Raw genomic sequence first — 12,063 nt, 5'->3', positions numbered from 1 at the left:
AATATGGCTCTGTGGACCACCAGAATTGTGCACCACCTCTCTGCTCCCCTGATGAACTTCTGTTGAATGTTTGTAGGAAATAATTCTATGCATGTACAGATGTGAGCACATCTAAAGTCAAGGAGGGATGAGTGTAGGAGTTTATCACATATATTTTTACATGTGTCTCTAAGTAATTTGTATGGAAGACACAACACTGAATGCGTAGAGGAGTTTGAGTGAACCCCCTCCCCTTATGAGATTCAATCTCAAGAGATCAACAGTCATATTGCTGTAGGATATCCACATGAATGAATATGATCGCAAGCCCAAGAATGTATGAGCTTTTTTGAAAAAGACCATTTCATTCACAAATTGCATCTTCTTCTTTTAAGTGCACTTTAAAATATACATTTTTCATAAAGGATACATTTTCATGCTTTAATCAATGGTGGGAACTGCATATGATGCATGATTGGAAAATGTACATTTTTACTAGGGCTGTGCACATTACAGAGCCCAAATAACGAGGCGAAGCGGGCTGTTTCAGAGCAAAAGCCTCATGATACGAAGTGGGTCAGAGCAGTACCAAGGCACCCCGAGGTGAAGCGCCCCCCCCAAAGCGCCTCCTCTGCCTCATATGTTCAGTAGGGGTGTACGAAACCCCACTTATCTACGCGAGAGGGGGGTCTGCGGGAGGGGGGAGGTGATCCGATCCAGTGCGCTGGGGTCCGTGGGGGGGGAAGTGATCTGTCCCTCCCCCCCAGAATCCTCCCGGGCCGGATGCAGCTGGACTTCTGGCTGCAGCCAGGCTGTGGCCGCAAATGGCTGCTATGCCATTTGCCTCCCTGCCAAGCCATGATAGGCTACATAAGTATCAACATAGCCTATCACGGCTTGGCAGGAATGCAAATGGCAGCCGCTACGACGGCAGTGGCCTGCAGCAGCGGCCAGAAGACAACCCGGAGCCGCCGGAGCCACTGGAGCCACCGGAGCCACCGGAGCCGCCGCCGGAGGCGCCGCTGCCTCCAGGTGGGTCCGTTCCGGGGGGGATTTTGGTGGGTGGCGGGGGGTAGTCCGTTCTGCCACAGATTTCAGGGGGCCAAATTCTAAAGAATCTGGCCTCACTGGAGTCTGTGGCAGAATTCTCCAACATCCCTAATATTCAGAGCTCTACTGAGTGCCTCAGCAGTCCAGACAGGCTGTCTCCAAAAAGTATCATCTCAAAGTTCCCCTGGAGGGGCATGAGGAGGAGGAGGAGGGAAGGGGAAGGCGAACGGACGCGTGAATGCAGGGGGAGGCGGGAAGGCAAGCGCAGGAGGAGGAGGGAGTGTGCCTTGGCAAGTAGGCACCCTCAGCCAGAACCGACACTAGCAGTCTCCAATCAGAGAGAGAGGTGGGGGAAGGGGCACATATACTTCGGCAAAAGGCTGCGTTCGGTCATTGCTCTAGCTGTGTCTTTGGGAGAGAGGGCTGGTGTGTGTAGATGATTGTTTGTGCATGTGTGTGCACATGCACATGCATTCCTAGGAGTTGTTCCTTCAGTTTATTCAATTTTGATCACCATTTGGCTTTCCTCAAAATTTAAATTAAAAGGAAACAGCTTGGTTGTACTGGGAGCGTTCCCTTCCCTCGCTCCTTGATCGTCCATCCCCATTGGGATGATGTTTTTTGCAGCACCTCTTCTAGCCGCTTTCTCCTATATCTTTATACCCCTGACTCGTTTGTTATTTGTATTTGATTAGATTCATCCTTCCATATTTTTTCAAACTAACATAGCTTTTCCTTGCAAGTTGCTGCTACACTCCCCCTCACCCACCATTCCTGTGTTTGTTTGTTTGTTTGTTTGTTTATCTTGATTTTGGACTCGGAAAAGGCTGCATTTGTTGTGTAACATCAACCCTTACTTCTGCTTTCTCCATTCTATTTCCTTGTCATTTTTGTCAGTCAACTCTGTCTCTTTTAGATTTTTACAAACCCACTCTTATTTTGATTTTTAAAAACAAGCATTGATTTCTGGGCATGTCCCCCCCCCCCTTTAAGTCATATTCAAGCATTTAGTTTTTTCTGTCTAAATTCTTAAAGAAAGGCATATTATAGCAGCCTATATGTGTAGTGTTTGCCCCTCCACCCCCCTGCTGAAGTGAACCATCTGTGTCTTCTCTGTGTTGATCCTCCCAAAATAGCCTATCTCAAGGAGCGCCTCCAGCAACACCAGATAGGCCGCTCAACAAGATCAGCCTCGGATGGCCTTCTCTCTGTCCCATCAGACAGGACAGCTAGGCAGATGAGGACAAGGGAGAGGGCCTTCTCTGTGGTGGCCCCCACTCTGTGGAACTCCCTCCCTAGGGAATTCCGCCATGCTCCCTCTTTAATGAGCTTCCTCCATGCACTGAAAACTTGGTTGTTCCAGCAGGTATCTGGGGTGAGTTAGGGTACTTTTAAACAATGTTTTAATGTATAATTTTACTGTTTTAAATTGTACTATTGTACATCGCTGTCAGGGTGGACACTGAGCCCATAGAATCCCAGAGTAGTTCTGATTCTGAGGAAGAGCAGTCGCTCCTGGGAGAGGAGTGCAATCCTCTTTCCCAGGGCTCACAGCTGATGGAGATTCCTCCCACCAGCATTCCTAGCTTAGATAGCAGTCCAGGGAGTGACAGAGTGCGGATAGCAGACTTGGTGGACACGCGACGCCGACGCAGAGAGCGGCGCCAAATGGAGGGTGCAGAAAGGAGGCGTAGTGCCCAGTTGGCATGCAAACAACGGCTGTGCCCAGAGGCTCCAAGGGAAAAGGGGAGGGACTCTCTCTAGTCCTCAAGTTCAGGGGTCTGCCAGTAATTCCCTTTCAAACAGGGACCAACTGTTCCAACTTAGGGCATAAGTACAGTGCTGCTCCCCCTTCATGGATCACTACCTTGTTGTGGCGAAGGGGCTTGCATAACTCAGTGAAGCCATAAGCTATGCCGTGCAGGGCCACCCAAGACGGACAGGTCATGGCAGAGAGTTCTGACAAAATGTGGTCCACTGGAGAAGGAAATGGCAACCCACTCCAGTAATCCTGACAAGAAAACCCCATGGAAAGTATCACAAGGCTAAAAGAGATGACGCCAGAAGATGAACCCCTCAGGTCGGAAGGTGTCCAATATACTACTGGGGAAGAGCAGAGGGTATTTCCAAGTAGCATCAGAAAGAGTGAAGCGGCTGGGCCAAAGCCGAAAGGACACTCAGCAGTGGATGTGTCTGGTGGTGAAAAGAACATCCGATGCTGTAAAGAACAATATTGTCTAGGAACCTGGAATGTCAGATTAATGAATCAAGGTAAGCTGGAGGTGGTCAAACATGAGATGGCAAGACTGAACATCGACATCTTGGGAATCAGCAAACTAAAATGGACAGGCATGGGTGAATTTAATTCAGGTGACCATCATATCTACTACTGTGGGCAAGAATCCCTTAGAAGAAATGGAGTAGTACTCATAGTCAACAAAAGGGTGGGAAAAGCAGTACTGGGGTACAATTTTAAAAACGATAGCATGATCTCAGTACGAATCCAAGGCAAACCATTCAACATCACAGTAATTCAAGTCTATGCCCCAGCCACTGAGGCCGAAGAAGCTGAGGTTGATCGGTTCTATGAAGACCTACAACACCTTCTAGAACTAACAAAAAAAAGATGTCCTGTTCATCATAGGGGATTGGAATGCTAAAGTAGGAAGTCAAGAAATCACCGGGATAACAGGCAAGCATGGCCTTGGTGTACAAAATGAAGCAGGACAAAAGCTAATAGAGTTTTGCCAAGAGAACCCGCTGATCATAGCAAACACTCTTTTCCAACAGCACAAGAGGCAACTCTACACATGGACATCACCAGATGGTCAATATCGAAATCAGATTGATTATGTCCTTTGAAGCCAAAGATGGAGAAGCTCTATACAGTCAGTAAAAACAAGACCTGGAGCTGACTGTGGCTCAGATCATGAGTTGCTTCTTGCAAAATTCTGGCTGAAATTCAAGAACGTAGGGAAAACCATTAAACCATTCAGGTATGCCCTAAATCATATCCCTTATGAATATACAGTGGAGGTGAGGAATAGATTTAAGGGATTAGACCTGATAGACAGAGTGCCTGAGGAACTATGGACAGAGGTCTGTAACATTGTTCAGGAGGCAGCAACTCAATCCATCCCAAAGAAAAAGAAATGCAAGAAAGCCAAGTGGCTGTCTGATGAGGCTTTACAAGTAGCTGAGGAAAGAAAGGAAGCCAAAAGCAAGGGAGAAAGGGAACGATATATCCAGCTGAATGCAGAGTTCCAGAGAATAGCAAGGAGAGACAAGAAGGCCTTCTTAAATGAACAATGCAAAGAAATTGAGGAAAACAACAGAATGGGAAAGACTAGAGATCTCTTCAAGAAAATTGGAGATCTCAAGGGAACGTTTTGTGCAAAGACGGGCATGATAAAGGACAAAGAAGGCAGGGACCTAACAGAAGCAGATGAGATTAAGAAGAGGTGGAAAGAATACACAGAAGAACTATACAGGAAATATCTTAATGTCCCTGATAGCCATGATAGTGCAGTCACTGAACTTGAGCCGGACATCCTAGAGAGTGAAGTCAAGTGGGCCTTAGAAAGCATTAGTAACAACAAAGCTAGCAGAGATGACAGTCTTCCAGCTGAGCTATTTAAAATCCTAGAAGATGATGCTGTTAAAGTGCTGCACTCAATATGCCAACAAATTTGGAACACTCAACAGTGGCCGCAAGACTGGAAAAGGTCAGTCTTGAAAAAATCAACCCTGAGTGCTCATTGGAAGGACAGATACTGAAGCTGAAGCTCAAATATTTTGGCCACCTAATGCAAAGAGAAAACTCTCTGGAAAAGACCCTGATGCTGGGAAAGACTGAAGGCAAAAGGAGAAGGGGACGGCAGAGGATGAGATGGCTAGATAGCATCACTGATGCAATGAATATGAACTTGAGCACGCTCCAGGAGAAAGTGCAGGACAGGAAGGCCTGGCGTGTTATGGTCCAGGCGGTCACGAAGAGTTAGACACGACTGAACAACAACAACAGTGCTGCTCAGATCTAGTTGCAAACGGTAGAGTTGTTAAGTTGTAAAAGAAGAATAAAGCTTTGAAAGGAATCCCTTTGTCTGTGTCTGGACTTGGCTACTGGATTAGACTGAGAGAGGCCTCCAAGGAGCCCTTGACAATCGCCCAGAGTGGCCAGGTGACTAGCCATATGGGCGATTAAGAAATTTAATAAACAAACAAACAAACAAACGAAAATTAAAGAAGGGTTTTTAAATTATTGTTGGATTTGGCTCTTATCACCTGCGTTGTCATCCTGTATTTCTTGAAGTTACCTTGCCTTCCATAAAAGAACATGATATATAAAACAATAATCATTTGCTTAGGTAGTTCTGCTTTTCTTTTGCTCTTGTGTGTTTGTGTCTCTGTGTGTGTGCATGCTAGGTTGTAGTTCCACCAACACTATGTGTTCAATTTCAAGGCAGTGTGGAAAAGTACGAGACACATAGTATTTGCATTAATCCAATAACACTCCACTGTATGGCAAAGCAATCCAGTGCAATATGAGGCATCTTCAGGGTGTTGACAGGGGCAGAGGTGGGGAGAAGTTACAGCTTCTTGCTTTGGGAGTTTTCCTGGAAAAACTCAAATTTCACCTGTGCCTAGCACACAAACCAGTGGGCCAGACTGTCTGGGCTTTGGGGGGATGCAATGTTCTCAAGGGGAGCTGGGGGGGCAAGATGTCATGTGCAACAGGGGGAAGTTACAGCACTTTGCTTTGAGAGTTTTTGTGGAGAAAATCAAACTTTAGCTGCTCCCAGAGCAGCAACAACTGGGTAAAATACATTCAAAAAACTCATTTAGTGTGTGTGATAGAAATAAACAAAAGCAGATTAAAAAATAACCTCTTCCAGCCTGCCTGTGATGTGTGTATTCAGCCATAGAGAGGCAGAGCTGGTGATTCTTCTGAATACGAGTTGTTTTGCACTTCAAAGAAACCTGCAGCCGAGATGAGGGACCTCTGCTTCAACACACTTTCCCTTCTGAGTTTGGTCTGAGTTTCTGGGAACATCAAATTCAATCTGTGCCTAGCACACAAGCCAGTGGGCCAAACTGCCTGGGCTTTGGGGGGTACAATGCCCTTGAGGGGGACTGGGAGGGGCCAAGTTGTCGTGTGTGTGTGTGTGGAAATAGGGAGAAGTTACTGTTCATTGCTTTGAGAGTTTGTGGAAAACATTAGATTTTAACTCCACCCTGCACAAAAACCACTAGGTCAAACTGTCTGAAATCTTGCAGGTGAACTCCTATCCAGGGGGATGGAGAGGTCCCCAAATGTCATGCCAGTATCATAAAAACTAAAAAGGTTATGACCATTTGTGTTTTCCCATGCAAGTCAAAGGGGAAAAAGCCCTAACGGGCGATCTGGATATCTGAATCTCACTTTGGATTTGGATCCGAGTTGGAGCGGAGGGGGACTGAATTGGTCCGAGGTAGATAGGAGTCACTTATAAGGATGCCAAGTGGCATCTGGAGCAGATCGGGGGTGGGGGGCGGGTTGTGCACTGTCCTAATTTTTACTCTTCCAAAATGTGCCCTTTTCCTGTTCAAAAACCCTCCCATACACTCACTTTCATGAGCAAGAACGTGGTGAAATGATGGACAAGGTGGAAAAATGTGACCCTCGATTAGCATAAACATTGCCCGTTCTTCCATTCATAATAATAAAAATATAGCTAATTATTTCATTATTAAATTTCTACATTATATTCATCCAATGAAAAATGTTAGAGGTATAATCCCTCTAATACTGCGCTTATTTAGCTTTCCCAGCTCCAATCTGTGCGTATTTAAATATGCACATTTTTAAGCTTCCTGTTTTACCTAGAAAGCAAGGCGCAAAAATGGCGGGCGCTCACCAAATGGGATCGCGGTGAGTCCTAGTGGGCATGAGCGGGGTCAAGCAGGGTCATGCAGGTGTCACGTGAGGACAACGTCTCGGCAGGCACAGTTCGAGGGTTATGGGTGGGGGTTGCCTGATGATTTCCCGAACACCGAACTGTGCTCGCAACATCCCTACACAAGGATGCCTGTTTCTGCTATATAGTCCTGCAGACATGTTCCCCTTTAGTAAATATCGTTGTCAGTTTTATTCTCTCCACATCATTTTGTTTAGCCCAACAGAGATATATTTTGTTCCTGTCAAACTGCTTGTCAAATCCCCACCCCCCACCCCTTTGCTTGGTGATTTGACAGCTGACAGTATCCAGTCTGTGCAAACTATCCACTGACAGTTTGGGAAAAGGAGCAGATCTCGTACCCAGCACCCTGATCCCCAGGGGTGTTACGGACACTTGGGGATGCCCTGCTTCCACTGCATACTTCCCCAAGTCGCAAGCAAATGATTTTAACACAGTTGATGGTCCATCCCTTTCTTGCAGCTCCCATTTGCAGTAACACAGTTTGTAAGTATAAGAAAATATACAACTGAAGAATGAATAGGAAAACAGACCCAGAGGTTTAAGTGGTGTCCCATGCCACATGTGTGTGTGGGGGGGCGGGGTATGAAGGGGGAAACAGGGATTAACAATGCGATCCTATGTATGTCTAATCTGAAGTAAACCCTATTGAGTTCATTGGAACTTATTCCCAAGAAAACCCACTGAAGAAGTTAAATGAACCAGGAAAACAAAAGGGGGGGGGGCATTGTCAACACACCCTTCAATACTATGTCTAAACACCATGGCCAAAAGCTGCTACCTCATCTTAAGTCTAAGTTCCGGTATGCCACACAAGCCCCATCCACCACCTTTCTTTCTCTGGATTCTTAAACAAGTAGATTACTTCAATGTTTTGCAGATTTTTTTTCAAATTCTTCTGTGCCTGAAGCATAACCATCCTCTTGTGGGGAACATGTATGCAATAGCTAAGAGCTCAAGGAGTTACTGGATCCTGCGATGAAGGGGAGAATGTCAGAAATCTTCAGTCTAATTCAGAGACTATGCCATTTGAAATGCTATCACATTTTCCTAAGTGCCCAGTATGAGTTTCATTTGAGATTTAAATTGGGAAAGCTATTGCCTCCGCACACGGGATGCATCCAGGCAAAGGAACAGGATGGCTTGGCAAGCCAGTGGGGGCCTCCATGCTTCCCTTACTTGGTGCTCACTGGGTCCAGCAAGCACTGTGGTCCCCAGACTGGAGTCCAGGAGGCTGGGTGGGGGGACCATCCAGTGGCTTGCATCGCATAGGGGTCCAGCATGTGGTGCACGACGCAGACTGGGGGGAGTCTGTGTCCATCCCTAGTGCCTACATTCTAGCCCAGGTGCCAAGAATCTCCTTCAGCCCAAGTGAGAAATTTCTGTCTGGGAAAGGTCTTGGGTTCAGCATTCCATCCAAGGGTAAAGGCAATCTAGCTGTGGCCAAAGACAGACAACAAATGTGGCCAGGTGGGTGTGTACACACATACACACATGCACACACACACACACATTTCTAGGCCATAATTTGTGGGGAAATGGCATAATTTGCACAAATTGTGGCTTAATTTTAGGGATGTACAAAAATGACTTACATTTCGTGGATTATGTTGATGGTGGGGTGGAGACATTCCGTCCCTCCCCCCGGAATCCTGGACAGGGGGGGAGGCGATCCGTTCCTCCCCCAGAATCCTCGATGGCCGGCTGTGCTCCGTGGCAGCTCCACAGAGCAGCCGGCCAGGCCCAGCCAGGCCAGAACCGTCCGCAGCCGGATCAATGATGAAAGCTCATTGATCTCCCCCCAAAACAGATTCTTTCCTCTGTCATGCCTAATGCTGATAGATAACAGCTTCCTGGCACTTATCTGCCGTGCCAGGGAGTATTTGCCCAGCATGTGTTCGTCACTGGGGCTTTGTATAAGAATGTTGATAAAACTATCCGAACTCTCTGGCTGTCCTGCTGCAAATAAAAACATCTCAAAGGCAAACAGAGAAGCTGTATGAATTCTTTGTCTCTGTCTTCACTACTGAAGATGTAGGGAAAACGCTGCCCCCAACTGATCTTTCCAGGAGGGGAGCAGAAGGAACCGAGGCACAGATAGGGGAACCGATAGGGAACTGGTAGGGGATGTGAAGCTCCAGGTCTGCATCTGAAGGCTCCGAGGACTGCATGCGATGGCGGCTCATGTGCACACATATGCATACAGAAGGCATTCTCACGTGCTGCCTGTGAGAATACTTTTTCAAAAAGGCCTTTCTGATAGCAGGCAACACCTTCCACCACACACACAGTAACACTGCCACCAGGACCTCTACCTCAGGTCCAACACCATGCTCCTACTTGGATGGCCAATTCCAGAAGGTGGTGCTGGGGAAGCATTGCTCTGTGCCTTGGCAACTATGCCACGGGGTCCCTCAGGGCTCTATTCTATCCCCCATGCTGTTCAACATCTACATGAAACCGCTGGGGGAGGTTATCCGGAGGTGTGGGCTGAGGTGCCATCAATATGCGGATGACACCCGGCTCTGCCTCTCTTTCTCATCAAAACCAGGTGAGCCAGTGGCTGTTCTGAATCAGTGCCTGGGCACGGTAATGGACTGGATGAGGGCCAATAAACTGAAACTCAATCCAGACAAGATGGAGGTACTGTTAGTGGATTGTTCGTCTGCCCAGCTAGGTGATGCTCAACCTGTTCTGGAGGGGGTTGCACTCCCCCTAAAGGAACAGGTTCATAGTTTGGAGTGCTCTTGGACCTAGAACTGTCACTTGAGGCACAGGTGGACTCAGTGGAGCACCTTTTATCAGCTTAGGCTGATATGCCAACTATGCCCTTATCTGGACAGAGATAGCCTAGCTACAGTCATCCATACTCTGATAACCTGTCATCTGGATTACTGCATTGCATTGTATGTGGGGCTATCTTTGAAAATGGTTCAGAAACTTCAGCTGGTCCAAAACAGGGCAGTGGGATTGTTAATGGGGACTGGCCAATGAGATCCTATTATGCCAGTACTTTTCTAGCTGCACTGGCTGCCAGTCCATGTCCAGGCCTGATTTAAAGTGCTGGTATTAAAATTCAAAGCCCTAAACAGTTTGGGGCCAGGTTATCTGAAGGATCATCTCTTCCCATATGTACCTGGCCAGACCCTAAGATCATTTTCAGGGCTCTTTCTCCGCGAGCCCCTGCCAGAGGAAGTGAGGTGGGTGGCTGCCAAGAAGAAGGCCTTTTCTGCTATGGCACCCCAACTGTGGAATGAGCTCCCTAAAGAGGTTCACCTAGCACCCACGTTGTACTTCTTTCAGCGCCAGTTAAAGACCTTTTGATTTTCCCAGCATTTTAGCATTCTAGTCTTTTAACTTTGCTGTTTTAAATCAGTATTTTAAAGCTCTGCATTGCTTCTAGGTTTTATTCTGGTTGTACTTTTATATTGTCGTTTTACGCTTTTAAATTTTAGATTGTTTCATGCTGTACCTTTACTGCCCAGAGAGCTTTGGAGGTATAGAAATGTAATAAACAAACAAACAAACAAACAAGTACTTGCTCATCTTTCAATGACTCAGAAGGCAGCAGCACCGGGAAGCCCCAAGGGAGGAAGTCCTGGCTAAGTTCTCTAGGGGGCTTTCCAAGAAGCTCAAGCAGCCGGAGAAGCTGCAAGGACAGAAGGCGGGGAAATTGTAAAAGAAAATCACACAGGAACCACTCAGCCATATGCATACTGTAAGGTAAGCACTGAGTCCCTGCACCCAGAGCAATCAGTCTGAAATTCTCAACACCCCAACAAAACAGGCAGAAAAATGACTGCCTCTTTCACGGGGAAATGAAGAGGTTGCAAAAGGGCAGGTGGGGGGTTGGCTCCCTGCTCCCATAATATCTCTTCCAAGTATGATTGGTTCATCTGGGTCTGAGGCCCGTCCCACACTGTATACCCCTTCCTTCCCCCTCCATGAGATCTTCACCTTGGCCAGAGGAAACTCATTTGCACCCCGCTGACTCCTTTTATTTCCCTTGGCTCATGGGGAATTATATTTGCTGAGCTGATTATATCTTCTCTGATGAGTTTGATTTTAGCTCCAGTACCCAGAATCCCCAAATATCCTTTTTCCCTCCACCAGAATTTCTTCTTTCAGCCCGGAATCAAAGTCTTGGGCCTTCTCAAATCTGACTTGACAGAAATGTACATTATGTGGAAGGTCTGAATGGTTTTCGACCATCTTTACCATTCTGACTGAAGATGGTGTATAAGTATGAGATACCTGTTCGATTATATTGTGAATGGCCCGACTTTCCACACAGATAACAAATTCTCCCTTCATTTTTACAGGAGCTTTCTTTAAACGGTCCTGTCACACCCCCTTCAGGCTGGGAACCCAGTTCCTTATCTTTTACCGGCTCCCTCTTCAGCCCCATAGAATGATCTCCGTGGGAAGCTGGTTTGTGACGGTTTTCTCCGTGGAGTCTGCCTGCCTCTCCGCCTCTGCTCTGCTGCACATCCCAAGGCCTTTGTCTCTCACCAGCAACTGGATTTCTGAGGGGAGCTGAAAGAGAAATTGTTCCAGGATCACCGAATCTCTTATGCCCCCCTTTGTATCTGCTTTGGCACGGCTTATCCACTTATCAAATAAGTCGGTGAGCTTAGCTCCCAATTCTGCATAGGACTTGACAGATGGCAAATGACAAGATCTAAATCATTTCCTGAAGTGATCTGGCCCAAGTCTCAATCTTTTTTGACACAGCTTCTATGAATTCATCATAGGTTAATGGGTGTTCTGAATTAGGGATGTATGAAAGTCACTTACCTGGTCTCGCAGCTTTTTTTGCGGTGGGGGGAGGCGCTTCGCTTCTCCCCCCGAAGTTCAGGCCGGGGGGGGAGGCTTCCCGCCTCGCCCGGCCGAAATTCAGGCTGGGGGGGAGGCTTCCCGCCTCGCCTGGCCGAAATTCAGGCCGGGGAGAAGAGCCCCGTCTCCCCGGCCACGAACTTCAAAAGAAGAAGAAAAAAAAAGCCCCGTGAAAGGCTACGTAACGATTTACGTAGCCTATCACGGCTAGATCTGCAAAGTCAGCCATGATAGGCTACGT

The 12,063-nt window shown here is 47.1% G+C and overlaps 1 protein-coding gene across 1 annotated transcript in view; it reads left to right on the top strand.

Moving 5' to 3' along the window:
- LOC146346562 (mas-related G-protein coupled receptor member H-like) overlaps positions 1-12,063 on the top strand; it is a 40,567-nt gene that overhangs the window by 17,112 nt on the left and 11,392 nt on the right. The window contains exons 4-5 of the mRNA XM_084848722.1: positions 10,442-10,709; positions 11,309-11,613. The gene's annotated coding sequence lies outside the window, so the exon portion shown is untranslated. The remainder of the gene's footprint in view (positions 1-10,441; positions 10,710-11,308; positions 11,614-12,063) is intronic.

This window comes from Heloderma suspectum, chromosome 4, assembly GCF_057233095.1.
Source record: "Heloderma suspectum isolate Gila_16-S chromosome 4, 16-S_ref, whole genome shotgun sequence".
NCBI lineage: Eukaryota > Metazoa > Chordata > Lepidosauria > Squamata > Helodermatidae > Heloderma > Heloderma suspectum.
The sequence above is the reverse complement of the archived record's forward strand: the minus strand, read 5'-3'. Positions and strand labels throughout refer to the sequence as shown.